Source organism: Canis aureus, chromosome 2, assembly GCF_053574225.1.
Source record: "Canis aureus isolate CA01 chromosome 2, VMU_Caureus_v.1.0, whole genome shotgun sequence".
Taxonomy (NCBI): Eukaryota; Metazoa; Chordata; class Mammalia; order Carnivora; family Canidae; genus Canis; species Canis aureus.
Window position 1 is genome coordinate 11169190 of NC_135612.1, and position 19417 is coordinate 11188606.

Below are 19417 nucleotides of genomic sequence, written 5' to 3' on the forward strand. Positions count from 1 at the left end.
GTGGTTGAGTATCTGCCTTTGGCTCAGGTCCTGGGATGGAGTCCTGCATCAGGCTCCCTGCAGGGAAACTGCTTCTCCCTCTGCCTATGTCTCTGCCTCTCTCTGTGTATCTCAGGAATAAATAAAGAAAACCTTTTTAGAAAAAATCCCTACAAGTATTATCTATAAGTAGCACTGAGCTCAGAGTCCAGTATCTAATTATGTGTTTTGTCCAGAAATCTATAAGCTAAAAAGGTGACGCACCACTATCAACTCACCAAACACATCCATCCATCCATCCATCCATCCATCCATCCATCCATCTAGCATTGGTAAAATGGAGACAAGATAACCTCAAAAGAAATAATATGAACATATAACCTCAATATGAATGGGACCATATGGAATTTATGGGTTCAGAGTAATTCTGAAACACAGCCGATCACTTACTGCCAGTTGCTGTATCTCTGAAGATAGGGAATGTTCTTTGATCATGGCTCCTATGTGCTCCCTAAAAATGACTCTCTCATCCATTGTTGTCCTAAATTCTTGGTACCCTCTCTGGATTCTTGGTTCTGCTCTCTAAAATGCTTTTCTTTTCTCTAGCATAGGTTTGTAATTAAGTAGTTACGATGGCCTACTTTCTGCTTTCCACAGATCTCTTTTCTTCTGTAAATGCCTCAGTTCCTAAAGGTCAAGTCCAAGTTGATAGTCTTGGTACCAGTTCAACACCAATGTTCTTTAACGTAGCAATCCTAGAATCTTCTATCTTTATAAAATCGGCTTTAAAATCAAACAGTTCCTTTTTTAGTTCATCTGTTCATCATACGTAGCTGGGAAAATAAAATGGGCACCTTCAGTATCTGGCTAGAGATCTCCTTAGTCAGACCCTTATGAGTATTTAGTACAATATCTTTCTTCTGAATTACAGCAAGTGATAGTTTTACGACTGTTCAGCCACTTGTGACATAGGTTGCTCTTTCTCAGCTTCCAACAGTTCCTTTGCTTCTTTTCTAGCCTCTACTGACAGTTTCCTTGCCCCCTCCCCCCCATTAATCACCTAGTACCAAATTGTAAAACCATTTAGGGTCTGTTGCAGCCTCACTTACATCCAGTTCATGTCTGGCAGTTTGTGCTTTTCACTCAGTGGGGCACCTTGGTTCTATGTCCTGTGGCATCTTATCCTCTAATAGGTAATATCAGCTTCCTTACATAACAACCTTAGGGCAGCATTTTAAAAGCAGAAAGACCAAAGCCATACATTGTCACTTTCAGGTCATTCTATTTATGAAAGAAAGTCACAGGGCCAGTTTCCTTTTAAAGACTGAAGGAATTTTTGCATCTATGTTTATCAGATATACCGGAATGTAGTTTTTTTTTTTTGTTTTTTTTTTGTTTTTTTTTGTAGTGTCTTCATCTGATTTTAATATCAGGTAATACTGGTCTCATAGATCAATTTAGAAGGTTCCCCTTCTCGTCTATTTTTTATAGTGGTTTGAGAAGAATAGGTATTGATTCTTCTTTAAATGTTTGATAGAATTCACCTATGAGGCCATCTAGTCCTAGACTTCTGTTTTGTGGGAGTTGATTACTGATTCAATTTCATTGCTAGTAATTAGTCTGTTCATATTTTCCATTTTTTTCTACTTATGTTTCTAGGAATTTGTTTCTTCTAGAACATCCAATTTATTAGCTTATAATTTTTCATAATGTTCTTTATAATCCTTTGTATTTCTGTGGTGTCAGTTATTTCCTCTCCTTTATTTTTTTTTAAGATTTTATTTATTTATTCATAGACACAGAGAGAGAAAGGCAGAGACACAGGCAGAGGGAGAAGCAGGCTCCAAGCAGGGAGCCCGACATGGGACTCGATCCCAGGTCTCCAGGATCACACCCCAGGCTGCAGGCGGCGCCAAACCACTGCGCCACCGGGGCTGCCCTCTCCTTTATTTTTGATTTGAGTCCTTTCTTTTTTGTTTTGTTTTATGAGTCTGGCAAAAGGTTTGTCAATTTGCAAACCAAATCCAACAATACACTTAAAAAATCCTCATGATGATCAAGTAGGATTTATTCCCAGTATATAAGAGTGGTTCAATGTTCACAAGTTAATCAGTGTGACTTATCACATTAACAAGACAAGGGGAAAAAAAACAAATGATCATCTAAATAGATCCTGAAAAAGCATTCAACAAAGTACAATGTTCATTCAAGATAAAAACCTTCAACATGGGATCCCTGGGTGGCGCAGCGGTTTGGCGCCTGCCTTTGGCCCAGGGCGTGATCCTGGAGACCCGGGATCGAATCCCGTGTTGGGCTCCCAGTGCATGGAGCCTGCTTCTCCCTCTGCCTGTGTCTCTACCTCTCTCTCTGTGTGTGTGACTATCATAAATAAATAAATAAATAAATAAATAAATAGAAAATAAGGTAGATGTTTAAAAAAAAAAAAAAAACCTTTAACAGAGTAGGTTTCAAGGGAACCTACTTCAAAATAATAAAGGCCATGTGCAGTCCACAGCTAGCATCATATTCAACGGTGAAAAATGTTAACTTTCCCCTAAGGTTAGGAACAAAGCAAGGATGTCTACTCTTATCACTTTTATTCAACACAGAATTGAAAGTCCTAGCCACAAAAATCTGGTAAGATAAATAAATAAAAGGCAATTTTTTAAGAAAGAAGTAAAATTTTCATTATTTGCAGATGACATGTTATCATATATAGAAAATTCTAAGAACTCCACAAATATACTACTAGCACTAATAAATGAATTCAGTACAGTTTCAGGACACAAAGTCAAATACAGAAATTTGTTGCATTTCTATACACTAATAATGAAGCAGCAGAATGAGAAATTAAGAAAACAATCTCATTTATAACTGTACCAAAAAAGAATAAAATACCTAGGGATTAGTCAAGGAGGTTAAAGATCTGTACTTTGAAAACTGTAAAACACTGATGACAGAAGTTTAAAATGACACAAATATATGGAAAGATATCCCCTACTTACAAATTGGAAGAACCAATATTGTTAAAATATCCATACTACTCAAAGCAATCTATAAATTTAATGCAATCTCTTTCAAAATAAGAAGCATTTTCACAGTACTAGACCAATTAATCCTAAAATTTGTATGGAACCCCAAAAGACCTCAAATAACCAAAGCAATCTTGAAAAAGAAGAACAAAGCTGGAGGTATCACAATCTCAGATTACAAAATATACTATTAAGCTGTATTCAGGATACTGAAACAAAAATAGACACATAGATTAACAGAACTGAGAGCAGCTAATAGAACCAAATAGACCACACTTTTATGGTCAATTAATCTACGACAAAAGGGGCAAGAATATGCAATGGGGCAAAAATAGTCTCTTCAATCAAATGATGTTGGAAAACTGGACAGCATTCAAAAGGATGAAACTGGACCACTTGTTTATACCATATACAAAAGTAAACTTGAATGGATTACAGACCTAAATGTGAGACCTGAAACCATCAAATTCCCAGAAGAAAACATAGGCAGTAATTTCTTTGTCATCAGTTGTGGAAACATTTTTCTAGATAGGTCCCCTGAGGAAAGAGAAACAAAAGCAAAATTAAACTATTAGGGCTATACCAAAATAAAAGGCTTTTTCACAGCAATGGAAATGATCAACAAAGCAAAAATGCAGTTTACTGAATGGGAGAAGATTTGGCAAATCCAAATTATATTCAGTGAGGGATTAATATCCAAAATATATGAGGAACTTATACAACTCAACACCAAAAAATTTAAAAAAATAATAATAATCTGATTAGAAAGTTAATAGAGGTCCTCAAAGACATTTTACCAAAGAAGACATACAAATGGCCAACAGACTTATGAAAAGATAGTCAACATCACTAATCATCAGGGAAATGCAAATCAAAATCATACTGAGCTATCAATTTACAATGTACAAAATGGCTAAAATCAAAAACACAAGAAACAAGAAGTGCTGACAAAGATGTGGAGGAAAAGAAACCCACTGATGATAGGAATGCAAAATGGTGCAGCCACTATGGAAAGTAGTACAGAGGTTTCTCAAAAAATTTTTAAAAAGAATTACCATATGATTCAGTAATCCCACTGCTGAGTACTTACCCAAACGAAAACACTAGTTCAAAAGATATATGTACCCTTTGTTTATTGTAGCATTATTTAAAATAGCCAATGTATGAAAGCAATCCAAGTGTCCATTGTTAGATAAATGGATAAAAAAGATGTGGTAAATATGTACAACGGGGCGTTACTCAGCCATAAAAAAAAGAATGAAATGGAACCATTGGTAATGACTTGGATGGACCTAGAGGGTGTAGTGCTAAGTGAAATGATCAGACAGAGAAAGACAAATATCATATGGTTTTACTCTGTGTGGAACTTAATAAACAAAACAAACAGAAACAAAGAAAAAAATTGCCAAAAAAAAAAAAAACAGACACTGAAGTACAGAGAACAAACTGGTGATTGCCAGTGGGAAGATGGGTTAGAAGAGGATGAAACAGATAAAGGGGATTAAGAGTACACTTATCTTGATGAGCATCAAGAAATGAATAGAAGTGTTGAATTACTATATTAGACACCTGAAGCTAATATAACACTGTTTGTAAATCACATTTCAAAAAAGGGACTCCTGGGTGGCTCAGTGCTCAACTATCTGCCTTTGGCTCAGGTCGTGATCCCAGGGTCCTGGGACTGAGTTCCACATCGGGCTCCCCACAGGGAGCCTGCTTCTCCCTCTGCCTGTGTCTCTGCCTTTCTCTCTGTGTCTCTCATGAATAAGTAAATAAAATCTTTTAAAAAAATTATATTTCAAAAAAATTGAAGAAATCCAACCCAACTTGATACAAAGATGGAAGACCACATTTCTACCACACATATGGTAGTTATAATCTTTATCTTACTATTCCTGTAGTTGAAGGACTTACTACCATAAGACCTTCTGCATTGTTTTGCACAATATTTGTTAGACATCTTGTATTCAATACATAAATTTTCCACAAAAGTTTCACCATAGTATTATCTCTAAATAAAAAGATAATAAGTACATGTCTATGCAAATGTTTATGACACCATGTCCTTAAAAACTGGAGAAACATCTATAGATCAAGCTCTCATCAAAAATTAAAAGCCATTTTAATATGCTCAGTCAGCTTTCTGCTAATAGAAATGTGGCCTATGCGTCCTTGAGAAAAAAACACAAGGTAAATTTCTTTAAATCAATCTATGATTTAGGTTCTTTTTTTCTTTTCTAATTGGGATTTCGTACACTAAATGGAATTGCAATATACAGAAACTTATAAATCACATTCAGACAGGGTAGGTACTTCAGAATAAACCTTCAAAAAAATGAGAAACTGACAAATACTCGTTTGAGCATGGATACATTTTCTATTAAGACAAACATTTTCTCAATCATATTGCCCTTTCCTAAACATTCTTTAAAAAGAAATTCCATGATGAGAATGCTGTATAAATATTTTAATATATTTTTTCCTGTGACTAAAATTACTTATTTCCAAAAAGTACTGAGGTGCCATTTTATTTCCACTTAAGCATATTTAAAAATAAAGCTGAATATTCACCTTGTTTCCTTCAAGTAAAGTAGACTTTGATGTAAAAGTCGGGAAATGCATTTTAGTCAGTTATTAAATTATTAGTCAGTTATTAAAAATTATTTTTTTCTTAATAATAACCATGCAGCACTGAGGAAATCACTTATCTCTTTGGATTTCTAATTCCTCACCTAAGATATGAAATAGGAACTTCTTACAGGTCTTATAGCTCTGAAATACCTAGTTTTCTACAAGCCTTTTTGCTGTCTAACGCACTAATGCAAACGTGAAGGACTCATTAGGTTGCTTTGCACTATCCATCAGTTTCATTAACAAGAGCTTTACTACTTAGGAGAATATGGTAGTAGATGATTAATGAGCCAGATCTTCAGACTAAATATACATTCTCACATTGCTTAGCATACTGATGAACCAGCTGAGAAAAAAAAAAAAAAAACATAAGTTGAGACTGTCCAATTTCCTTACGGTGGCAATTTTATTTTTCACACTTAATGAAGTTAACACCTAGGAGATTGAACAAGAAAACAATAAATGCATAGGTTTCTCCAAAGTAAGGACAAATGTCAAGTCAAAATACAAGAAAACAGGTAGAGTTAATTTTAATATTTCATATTAAATTTAACTTGCAAATAAATTTTTAAAAGTTCGTGGAAGTCTCAGGTTATCTTTTTTTTTCCTAAAGTATTTACACTAACTATTGTCCTTTGATCATGTCATTCCTTTTTCTCAGTTATTCTTTTGACACTTCTAATCAGGAGGCTAAGATACCAGGAAAACTCCCAATTATGTAATTTATAGTTATTCTCTCCATACTGAAAGTAACCGAGGCTTCTTAAACAAGTGATTTCAGCTGGATCAGGTAATACGTAAGAGATGACAGAGATTCCTTTTTTCACAGAAAACAGACTACTATGTCAAAAGGACAAGAAGTCAACTTGACACCAGTCTTTCACTCCCCCGAAATGTAACCATTTCAATATCAAAATAATAACTGTGATGTACCGAAATAATGTCAAAAAATGACATTTCATTAAGTTCATTATATTTTAAAACTCAAGGGTTATCTTTGGAGCTTACTCGAGTACCCACTCACTATTTCTGAAAATTGGTAGAGGGGATAAATAAGCATTTATCCTGCTTCTATATCATGAATCATATTTAGGGCAAGCAAATAGTGCAAAGTAGGACAACCTTAAATCAATACTATTGCAATAAATAAAACACAAAGAGCATGTAAAGATCTGAGAGCAGGAATTTTCTTGAAATCCTTACAGCAAAATTTTCTTAACTTTTCTTACGATCAAGAATTTTCTTAACTTGCCCTGGAGAGTTGATGTGTTCTTCCCTATCCTCCTACCAATGGTGTAGAAGCACAGACCTCGGCTCTGAGCTCCTCTGGCTTACTGCTTCCTTCCTTCATGTGGGCACAGTAGCTACAGAATTTGGATGTTTCTCCAGGAGAAACACAGAGAGCCTCACATTGGTGCATCCTTACATATGTGTATTTCCCCCCACTTTTTATAAAGGTAATCTTGAATTTGATCCCAAACATCATTTGTGCCAGTTTTTCAACTCCAAATTAGTATGCTTTAGTTTAATAACTAAGTTGTCACTAATTTTCAAAGCATTTCCACATGAATTAGCTCATTTGATCACATATCACGTTATCCTGAACGGTATTACTCATTGGAATGTTACCAGGAAGAGGTTTTTTTTTTCAGTGGACAGGGTGGAGATAGGGTGGAAAGATACCTTACTGGAAAGCGAGAAGACAACAAAAAGAAGTAGATTTGAGTGGGATGTAAAAGCAACAACTTGGAAGTAACAGCAAAGTTTGGGGAAGTTCAACATAAAATGAGAGAAAAGATGAGGAAGAGACAGAAATAATATACTCAGAAAGACACACACACATACATACTAGTAGATAAGTAAAAAGAGGAAGTAGAGATCAAGGAGGAAGGAATAGAATGGGAAAAAACTGATGAATTCAATAGGTTCTAAAGTATGCTAACCAAGTCATACTGCTGATACCTGACTGTGCTGTCCATTTGACCTGTGGCTATTAAAATAAGTGACAATCCATAATTTATTTCTGTCTTTTGAAAGGCTAATTGGCTTCTTTGCAATTAAATACTCTTCAGCACTCTTAAGCAGTTCCTATCAAACCTTCCACTGGCTATAACTGTAGAGCCAAAGCAGTCCTTTGGGAGACAGGATTCAATTGCCAACTTGTCATGAGAAGAAAACAAAGGTCAGACCAGTTTTTCTCCAAGTGTAGGCCAGCTTTCTAGGATCAGACACCTACAATCCTTACTAAATGCAGATTCTTGGGTGCTGCCAGGATACCCTGGATCAAAACTTCTGAAGGTGGGACCCAGGAAATTGCATTTTTAACAAAAATCTTAGATGTTTCTTATATATACTCAAGGTGTATGTGTGTGTGTTGTTGTTGTTGTTTTCTGCTAGAAGAAAGAGAGCCAAGGAGCAGGCTGGGTTAATAATCTAAAGTACTTTTATCAACTATTGGATTCAGTATCTTTCAGAAAGAAAAATAATAAAACAACAGTTATCCTGTAGTCCTCTGGTTGTCCTATTAACTACAGAGCAAGTTCAAGGAAACACTTCTGCTCAGAATCACAATGTGTATGTGTGTGTGTGTGTGTGTGTTAAGGATTTTATTTATTTATTTGAGAGAAAGAGAGAGAGCGAGAGAGAGACCACAGTGGGGTGAGCGGCAGAGGGAGAAGCAGGGAACCCAATGTGGGCCTCGATTTCTGGACCCTGGGATCATGACCTGAGCTGAAGGCAGACGCTTAACCAACTGAACCAACTGTGTTGCCCTGAGAATCACAACGTTTTCACTTCCTTCTGTAAGTGGCTAAAGTAAAATATGTATCTTGAAATTCCAAAGAAAATTCAGCAAAATCAAAAAGCAGACAAATGTGGCATTTGTTCCTTTCTCAGGTATTCATTCCTTGTCCTATTTAATTTCTTTATGCCACCCAAAATGGGAGAATTGAAGATTAAAATAGGAGTATGAGTTTAATTGAAAAGTCTTAGAAAAATGTTCCTTTAGAGTCAAAGACCCGGGAAGCAGGCTACCTTATGTTAATAAAAGCCCTGTTGCAACTCGTTTTCAAGGCAGATGTATGGCAGGATCCAGCAGGAGCTTACATCTGTTACTTATGTGCCAGCCTTCCTCTGTAGAAACTCTAAGCTGTGTAATCAAACACATTCTTGCTCACCAGGGGAGGCTAAAATCCATATGGCTCACTTACGGCTTGTTCTTGGACAGAATCCTGATGGGAACCATGTGACAGACCATATAGACATAGATTTTAGGGATGCTAGTTGACTAAGATCTGACTGGCTATTTGGAAACCATTTTTGTCACCTTATCGAGTATTTTTGAACAAATATACCAAAGAACATACCTTTCTTGTAGAGTTCAATTTGTTGGAGAAAAAAATCCAGGGGGATTTCTTTTTCACCACATCTTGAAGTCTCAGAGGTTCCATGTAATATCTGATTAATGTAGTATTCAAGAGATATAAATGACTCTAGAAATTCTGAATGATAGTGAACTTAACCAATTCCTCATCTGATCTTAGAATCTCGCTGAGCTGTAAGAAATGATAAAAGTGTCCTCTACAAGGTCATTATAGGCTTGTTTATCTGTTTATCCTGATAGAAAATAAGACTTAATGTTTGTTCTATTACCTTTCATGTGGTTTGAGAATTATTTAACATCACTTATTTGATAATTCTTTGGGGCTTCTGGGTGGCTCAGTTGGTTAAGTGTCTGACTCTTGATTTCAGCCTTAGGTCTGGATCTCAGAATCATGAAATCAAGCCCCGTATCAAGTTCTATGCTGAGCATGGAGCCTACTTAAGATTCTCTCTCTCTCTCCCTTTCCCCAGCTTATTCTTTCCTTCAAAAGGAAAGAGGGAAGGAAGGAAGGAAGGAAGGAAGGAAGGAAGGAAGGAAGGAAGGAAGGAAGGAAGGAAGGAAGGAAGGAAGGAAGAAGGAAGGAAGGAAGGAAGGAAGGAAGGTGGAACAAAGGAAGGAAGGAAGGGAGGGAGGGAGGGAGGGGAGGGGACGGGATAGAAAAAAGGAAAAAAAAAGAAAATTCTTTAAAAAGCATGAAGTATTATGTAGGATTGATTCATATGATACCATTCCAGGATATTCATCCCAAGATACTGTGTCGATATTGAAATTCCAGAGAAAAAACTTTTAAAATTAAATGTTTGCACATGCATTTGGTAAAAATTACAAGTATGATTATGCACTAGAAGCTTATTGTTCATTTAATATCTGCTTATTGTTTCCTCTTACCTTTCACACATTTACATGCAGCTTTCAACGATGTCCTACTGACTCCTGTAATTTTTGTCTCTTGTTTTTCACATAAGGTGGCTAAATATAGCAAAATGGTGTCTTTTAAATTGTGCATGCAGAAATTTTTGCTATGTTTGCTGTGCTAACAATATATGGACAGCATAAATATTATTCTCATTTTCTGCTTTTATTCTTCAACCTCTTTAGATATGGTGGCTTTTTTTTTTTTTTTGTATTCAGTATAAATTCAAGAGGTACCTAAAAGATGAGTTGAAAAATTTCTGACAGCTCATATAAAATGACAGCGCATCTAGATATCTATACAGTAGACTCTGTCAATAATATAAGAACATAATAGCTAACATTTATGTATATGAATATTATTCCTTATAACCCCATGAAGTACATAACTAATTATTCCCATATTATATATAACTAAACAGCAGAGCACAGAGGTTAACTGACAGACAGTAAATGGCCAAGCCCAGGCTTGAACGTTATTGAATCCACAGACAATTTAGTTCAAGAGCTCCAAGAAGCAGATGCCAAAATAGGATTAAAAAATGCAAAGATCTTACTTGAGGAAATACCCATGGAGGAATGGAGAAAAAGCCAGAGAGGCAGGGAGAGCCGTCAGAACACATGCAAATCTCTAGAAATGAGAGACAGAGTTGGGGCACCTGGGTTTGGCATCTGCCTCTGGCTCAGGTCGTGATCCTGGGGTCCTGGGATCGAGTCCTGCATAGGGCTCTTCACATGGAACCTGCTTCTCCCTCTGCCTGTGTCTCTGCCTCTCTCTGTGTCTCTCATGAATAAATAAAATCTTAAAGAAAAAGAGAGAAATGAGAGAGAGGGAGACAGACTGGTTGGGGTTAGAAATGACTTAAATACAGGGCGGTCTAAGGAAAGTTGGCCAAAGCAGTCAGAGTCTGTAGGTCAAGGATCCCATCAGGGGAGTGCCCTGTCTCCCAAGACTGAGCCTCCCTTCATCCCCCTGCCTCAATGCAAATGCAGCTACAGGTTTCAGAGCACAGCATGTGGGGCCTATGGTCAGTGATGCTCCTTGTGCCCTCTGTATCTGCAGGTCTGCGTGATGCACTCTCAGAACCAAAACCTAGTCTTAACCACTACACAACACGGCCTGTGAGTCTAAGTGGAAGGGGGGCAGAGAGGTGAGGGAAAAAACACAACAAGCAGTCCCAAGGTGGCTAAGGTCTAACAATGAGCTGAATACAACGGGCAGAGCACAGTAGTGAATCCAGAATCACACAGATTCTATAAATCCCTGCATGTTTCCAAGTGACAATTGGGTTTCTAAAAGACTTCCCTTCCTAAATCCATGTGATTTATAAACAGAGGGTACTATATAGTTGCTTGCATGTGTCTCAGACAGATGTGGGCCATGGGCTCACGAGAGTCTGGCACACCCAAGGAGCTCAGCCTGGGAGGCCGAGCATTAGGCGCCCAGGACTGCTGGGGATGCCCACAGGCCCTTAGACCTCACAAGCCCTTCGGCACAGAGCTGGAGACTCCAGAGACTTCGCGAAGGCTAAGAAAGGTGTACACATTCCTGCAGGATGTGGCCAACGAATGTTGAGGGGCCTTCACCCCATCAGACGGTATTATCCGTACCAGGGAGTCTTTGGAAGTTTTGAAAATCAGTAAGAGCAGTTCCTCTAAAAGAGATACTCATGAAAGGCAAAATTTAGATGGAGAACAACCTAATAGAGTAAATTATTTCTTTGTCTACATCTAAGTTATATCCTTTAAATCAATCTATTAGCATCTGCCTGTCTATTGCTTTTATCATGACACTCAACTGAATTCTTGTCTTAACCAGCTTCACGTGGCAGAGAAAATCCACAAGTTACACAGAAAGGTCCATGCAGTTAGTTATTTCAGAAGTCCTCATTTTCTTCTACGTGACTCACCGTAACAATTTACTGTTATTCCTGCCTCAGCCCCCGCTACAATCAGTGTATCCTACACACTGTTGTCAGATGAATCTTATAGCAGCAGTTTTCTTATAATGAAAACTAAACATGCAAGTGTTGAATTCCAACCGTTTCTGTTCATTTGCGTGACTCAGAAAGTTACAGAAATCCCCCTGACGTTTGCAATCCCAATCTATAAAAAGATAACGAGGTGGGTTTTCAGCCACAAATTTGCATTTCATTGTCTGCTACTGTATTGTAATTGTTTCTCCTCTTCCAGAGGACGTGAGGTTAAGCTCTATCAACAGAGGGTGCTGCTAGAGGGACACCAGAGGTAGGAGTTTCTCTTCCTGGTGCTGCTGAGCCTCTCTCCCAGGCTCCTGGAGGGCCTAGGACTTTAGTGGCACCCAGATATCAAGAGGCAGCCAATAGCACCTCTGGGCAAGCAGTAGGCAGCACTTTTCTAGGAGTGGCTCCCTTGGTACACAGCTGAGCACCTCTGCAAGAGGTATGACCATCTCCGCACACCCTTGTGAATAGCTTTCCCCCACCCCCCTTGGCTTTGCAGGGCGTTCTGAGGCTCAGAACTTTTCCATGGGCAGCTTCACCATCAGCCCAAAGGAGGATTCCCAGAGGGACTATTTTGCAAAAACATCAACCAACTTCACCATCCAGTGGGCCACGGTTGCAACTTTCCAAAAAGGTCCGCATCTCAGTGCCATGGAAGGAAATCATCCAGATTCGCCTCCTGGTTGGGTACTGGATGTCAGCCCTCACTAGGAGTAGAAGCTTCTGCCTATATTCACTATTCTAAAATTCTTTAGCTTTCTTTCCCCCCTAACTAGCCAATCTCATATTACAGTTACTTTCCATGTTGAATTACTGTGTGATTTTTGTCTCCCAATTAGAACCTGGTTAATACAGCAGCAGTACCCATTGCCATAGGATTATTAATTGAAATGAAGGATATAAATTGCAAAGTACAGTAATACACTAATGGCAAAAGCGCTTAGTAAATTGTAACTGCGAATAACATTATTGGAATTTAATCCTGATAATGATAATTCCTAATGAGCCAAATTGGAGAATTCACCATTTTGCAAACACACTTGTTTCTTATCTCTGTGTCTTTGCTCAGGCTAATACCTCTGGTTAGATTGTCTTTGAAACGATTCTTCAAGATTCAGAATCTCTGGAAAAATATCAGAATTCTCATCTCAGGCCATTCAGCCCAAGTACCGGGAAACCTTGATTTTAAAGCAAATGCTCTGGGTAGAAGTAGTTCCATTTCAATCTAATAAACACGGTTTTAGCATTTTTCTATACACCCAAAGTTATGAGGTAGCTTTCTGTCCTCAAGTCACTCACATCCCATTGGTATATACAAGATCGATGACAAAGAACTATAAGGTAATTCTGATATGCTTAGAAGTTTATTTACAAGGCACTTAAATGGGTGTGGAAAATTGATCTTCTTTTATCTATTACTGATTTTACTAAGTTGTAGATCACCAAAACTGTTAAACTTGCCCGACATGCTAAAATGTTTTAAGTTTCCTAAAATGCTTGGCCTCTTGTCTATCCAAGCAACACTCCACTCTACAATCACCCCCACCCCAGGAAGGCATCTTTGATTGTTAAAGAGGGCATCTAGGTTTGACTTTACAGCTTTGGCAGAAGGGAAATGTCCTCGCCTTATCCTGGTTCCGTGTCTGCGTTGATTGGTGTTTCTCAGGTGTCATTACAGGAGCCCCCATCTTTGGGCCATATGTTGGTTCCTGCTGGTCAACTTCTGCCTAAAATAACTTGTGCTTTTTGTCCCTGTGAACAGTTAGATCTCAGGGAGATCTCATGTCTGACTGAGCCCTACTATGGTACCACTCACTGGCACTGCAGACATACTCCGATTCTCTTCTTTGTTGACCACCACAGGTCCCTGGACTTCGTCTCACAGAAAGCCAGTGTTGTGGGGGTGTCCTGGGTCTGACGCATGGCATGCTCACAGACTCCCAGTTACGTACTAAGTATTAGCCCTGATGCGAGACATGGAGGAAACTCTGGTACCCCAGAACCAAAGAGAACTAAGATTACCTCCAACTGCTCAATAGGTTCTTCCCACCTGACTGTGTTCTCTGAAGAACTGCCCAGGGTCAATTCCAGACCACAGCATGTTACCAGTTGTCTGTGCCAGTGTCCCTAAACAGGAAGAGGAGCCACAGGGTTCCCAGCCTCAACTTCTCCCTCTGACAACTGCAGTCCCATTGATCCAGGATTTCATTTCAGAGGAATGACAGTGAGAGTCCCACATCCCAACCACATGTCTCCTATACTTCTGCTTTCTGTTGTCTCCATAATTCCCTGGAGCCAGGAAAAGAAGATTTTAATCTCCTTCTCCTTTCCTGCCACAGATTTCACCTACATTGTATTTTTCTTTTTTCAGCTCATTCCACACAGGTAAGCCTTATGGCAGGCAGGGAATCTGGCTCACTACTAAAGACATTTACATCGTTTTTGTCTTCCAAGATAGTTGAATTATGAAATTCCCTTTACAATATTTCCTGAAGACTATAAATTCTTGATGTTCCCTGTTCTCTTCAGAGGGGATGTCCTAAGTTGCCTTCAAATTCTCTCCTTCAGGAGGGCTTACTTCATTGACTCAATCACATTTGGGCATAAGGCACTAACTCATGAAACTGTCCTTTCTGTGTGTGTGTGTGTGTGTGTGTGTGTGTGTGTGTAGTAAAAATATTTAACCTGTTTTTTTGAGCCCAAAATTGATTTAGCAACCTATGTCCCCCTCTTCATGTTCTGCTAGCAGTAGCAACTTCATTTTACTGATTGGATGCCTAGACTATATGTACTGATAAAGAATAATTTGGATGCAGAATCCGTAAGAAATGTGTTTCCAGTAGTTAAAAATGCTGCAGCCCCACTTCTGAGGTACGCAAATCAAGAAGTACTTAAAGACTCCAACACAATCCCCAGAATACTTCCATCCAAACTGTGAAAGGAGATGACCTAAAAGGACTCTGAAAGATCCAAAGGAGATACTGAGTTAACTTGGGGGGAAGGGATGTCCTTGAACTCAGACATCACTTCTCATTTATGTCTGTATTCTTCCCAACATCTCACATAGCTCCTCTCACACTGTAACGACACCCAACTATTTGTTGAACTGAACTTAGCAGAACTGGTATGTCACACTCAGTTTCATACTGAAAAACTAAAACTTAGAGTTACTCACTTATCCCTTGGTAAAATGAAAGCATACTCCTCAGCAAAATCTTCTCATGAAATCTCAGGCAGAACCTGAGATGTTTTGGACAGCTGGGTTTATTTTTATTTCTACTGAAAATGAATGCACTTAAATCTAAAAGCTAAGTGGTTGCCACTATGTTTAGTTTCTACACACCATTTCATCAACATTTTTCATGAACTATTGCTTTTATTTGCTTTCCAGTGAAGGGAGTCTGGGGTATTTCTCTGATTGAAAAAAGAGAAGAGAAGTCATTGTTGCATAGATAGTTCCAAAAAAGCTGCTTTCCCTGACTGATTCTGTAGTCACAACAAGCATATCGCTGCGGGTAGTCTGAGGCTGAAATTCAGCTTGAGGGAGAGTAAATCAATGATTCACTTTAAGGAAAAATAACTAGCTTTAGGCAAAAAATTAAAATTCAGGACAATAAATGAAAGTGTATGCCATGTTCAGAAATTATATTAGTGACCCAACAAAGAGCTGGGAAATTCAACACTGTCCTAGCCTTGCCTTTATTTGCTCTAAAGTGTTTTGTATGTTTTTTTATAAAGTCATCTAAGCTTTCTTTGTCTAAAGCAGGGCTGTAAACTTAGCAGAAAAATGCAGTATCCCAAAAAGCAATTTAGTTAAAACTCTGTCACACTGATCAGAACGGATCATCTATGCAGGAACCCAACAGGCAGGATTGAACTATATCAGTTCCACACCACGGAAATAGACTGAGCTGATTACAGATACGCTAGAAATGGTCTTCGGAATAATTTAATTAAAGTATTTGTGTACAGTTGTGAAATACATAAAAAGAAGTCAGTAGACTCACATGTTTAATGTAGATTGTAATAATGTCTTGGAATAAATGGAGAAGCACGTCCTTGAAGCAGCATAAAGAAGTAGTAGAATTAATAAATGGAGAAGCACATGCTTTTTGCAGGATGAAGAAGTCGAATTACTTTTATATTACAAGCAATATAAATTAGGCATCAGGGAAAAGAATATAGATGAGTTAAAAAAAAGTACTGGCTTTTCTTTTGGACTAACTTGAGTATGTTGCTGAAATTGGCAAAAATTCAAGTTAGATTTTCTTGATGAAACTGAAGGCATAGGGGCATTCATGCATTGCTGGAAGGAATGCAAAATGGTACAACCATTGTGAAAGGGAATTTGGCAATATTCAGCAAAATCATAAATGCTCTAATCTTTGATATAGCCATATCTTCTCCTAGAAAAGTATCCTAAAGATATCATGCAAATTAGAAAGATATATGCAACTATCTGTGAATTAGACCATAACAATTTATAATAGTAAAAGATTAGAACTAACTCTTAATAGAAACTTGAGGGGTGCAGAGGCTTCTGGGAGCATAAAAGATGACAACAGCAGCTAGGCCAACTTTTGAACCTGAGAGAGGTGGGAGAGGAAAAGGAGAAGGTGATTTGAGCCAACTCTCTAAGCAGTATTCAAGTAGAGACCTACCTTCTCATAAAAAGATAAAATATACACAAACTACTCAGGATGCCCCTGAAGAGGTTAGCAACCATTACTTCAGGAGGGAGCTGGAAGAGAGAGAGCGAGCTGCTGCAAGAGAAAAAAATAGAGACCGTCCAACAGGAGAACATACAACCTCCTCGTCGGTATCAAAGAGCCTCGGTTAGACCAGATTCCTGCTGCCCACCTTGCTGCGGATGATCCTCTAACAGATGAGGAAGATGAGGATGAAGATTTCGAAGAGGAGAGTGATGATGATGACACTGCAGCTCTTCTTGCAGAACCAGAAAAAATTAAAAAAGAAAGAGCTGAAGAGCAGGCCAGGAAGGAACAAGAACAGAAAGCTGAAGAAGAAAGAATACGTATGGATAACATTTTGAGTGGAAACCCTCTCCTTAATCTCACTGGTCCATCCCAGCCTCAGGCCAACTTCAAAGTTAAAAGAAGGTGGGACGATGATGTTGTTTTCAAGAACTGTGCAAAAAGGTGTAGATGATCAGAAGAAAGACAAAAGATTTTTAAATGATACACTGTGATCTGAATTTGACAAAAAGTTCATGGAGAAATATATTAAATAATGCAGTTTTATGTGCTTAATTCAAGACTAAGGTGTAAAAAAAAGAAACTTGAATAAGTTATTTCATAATCATATAACAAAATACACATATTTATAAAAGTAATAATGATTAACTAGTATATATTGCTACGGAGTAATTGTTAGTATGTATTTCTAATAAGTTGGCAAAGGAGAGAAAATTTCCATAGTATGCTACCATTCCTCTAAAACTAGTATTGTTCTAATTATATTAATATTGCTATCGTTTTATTTTTTATTTTATTTTTTATTTTTTTTATTTTTTATTTTTTTATTGCTATCTTTTTAAAATGGAAGACTAACTCATCAATATTTTTAAATCCTTAGGAATGTATTAATTTTGAAAAACATCACTGATAACTTATGGAAGATGCCATATAATTAACTTATTATTTTATAAAATTGGATGATGGAAAAATATCAAGCATTAATTGCTTTTTTTTATGGATTGTAACTCAAAGTAACAAAAAATTAATGGGGGAAATTTTCTCTTCATAAATGTATTGAGGCCAATAAAGAAAAAGATAAGAATTAGAATATCATGATTTTGCAATCATTGATGAAATAATTACAGCTGCCAAAAGAAGAAAAATCACACAATGGGTCCTTTATAATGTAAGTAATCATTATCACCTATAGAAGGAATCTTTAAAAGTATAAAACCCTTTACCTAATGAAACCTCTAAATTGACCAGCATAACATCTTTTTTTAAGATTTTATTTATTTTTTTTTAATTTTTATTTATTTATGATAGGCACACAGTGAGAGAGAGAGAGAGAGGCAGAGACACAGGCAGAGGGAGAAGCAGGCTCCATGCAGGGAGCCCAACGTGGGATTCGATCCTGGGTCTCCAGGATCACACCCTGGGCCAAAGGCAGGAGCCAAACCGCTGCGCCACCCAGGGTCCCCGACCAGCATAACATCTTAAATAACAAAGAAGGATGCCCACAGACTATAAGCAATTTTGTCAAGCAATACTGTTATTTCAATATTGAACTGCAAAAAAATAAATAGGCGAAAGGAAGCCCTAAGTTCATATAGAGCAATTGCATGAACCAATTTCAATGCATCAAGCTTACTGTAATCATAGTCAAAGATAGTAAAAGAAAAGAAGAAACAGAAATTTGAGCTTCTTTTATTTAATAATATTAAGAACTTATTTTTTAAGGATGATGGTGGCATTATTGGTAATTTCTTTAATAATTTTTAATTATTAGATATAAGTAATCTAAGCATCTGCTTCAAAACGAAATAGGGATAGATGGATGGAAAGTAGGGTGATGAAATAAGATTGCCCAAGAGTTGATAATTGCTTAAACTTAAGCGCAATGGGCACCTAAGAGTTCATTATACTATTATTTTGGGGTTTGCATATGTATGAAAATTTTCATAAAATAAAAATTAATGTTGGTATAGATGATGAACCCTCTAATCTGGACAAGCTGTCTGCCATGCCTGAATAGCATCTCCTGTAAAAGTAGATACTGTTTTTAGAAGGTGGTTATTTGATAGGCTAGATCAAATAATGCTCTTGTTATGCCTTAACCAAAGTCCACTCAATATAGATCTTTGGCATCTGACATCGAACTTAACATAAACCTTCATGTTTCATACAATGTTAATACTACCTCATAGGTCAATAGAAAAACAAAAGCAGAGAAACTTACGCACATGTTATGATCACTCATGTCAAGACAGAATGCTAAACCTCAAATTGAAATATTATTTTATAATAGTTTAAAATTCACAAATGTACTTGAAAATTACTCAAAATATATTTGTTTTTTAAAAGATTGTATTTATTTATTTATTTATTTATTTATTTATTTATTTATTTATGTATTTATTTATTCATGAGAGACACACAGAGAGAGAGGCAGAGACATAGGCAGAGGGAGAAGCAGGCTCCACGCAGGAAACCTGACGGAGGACTCGATCTGGGACCCTGGGATTACACCCTAAGGCAAAGATGCTCAACTGCTGAGCCACCCAGGCACCCAAATTACCCAAAATTTAAAGACGCTTCCTACATCATGTAAAACTTGACAAATGAAGAAAAGAAGCAAGAACCATGAGTAGCAAAAATTTACTTGTTGCGTTTAGCTATATCATTTTGCAAAGTTCGTATTTGTATCTCTGAGAATTATCTGAGAGTTTTTATAAACACCAAAGCTGTGTATGAGGCACAAACTTTCGATGTAAGCTTTACTCCTGTAGGAGAAAAGGTACC

The 19417-nt window shown here is 37.4% G+C and overlaps 2 long non-coding RNA genes and 1 pseudogene across 2 annotated transcripts in view; 1 reads left to right on the forward strand and 2 right to left on the reverse strand.

Moving 5' to 3' along the window:
* LOC144292707 (uncharacterized) overlaps positions 1–19417 on the reverse strand; it is a 472395-nt gene that overhangs the window by 362427 nt on the left and 90551 nt on the right. The gene's annotated exons all lie outside the window — the stretch shown is intronic.
* On the reverse strand, positions 252–9192 carry LOC144292716 (uncharacterized). Its single transcript, XR_013360063.1, has 3 exons — positions 9008–9192; positions 3452–3548; positions 252–812 (listed from the first exon to the last, which is right to left on the reverse strand). It is a non-coding gene; the product is annotated as an uncharacterized LOC144292716 (long non-coding RNA).
* On the forward strand, positions 16451–17169 carry LOC144290123 (spliceosome-associated protein CWC15 homolog pseudogene; annotated as a pseudogene).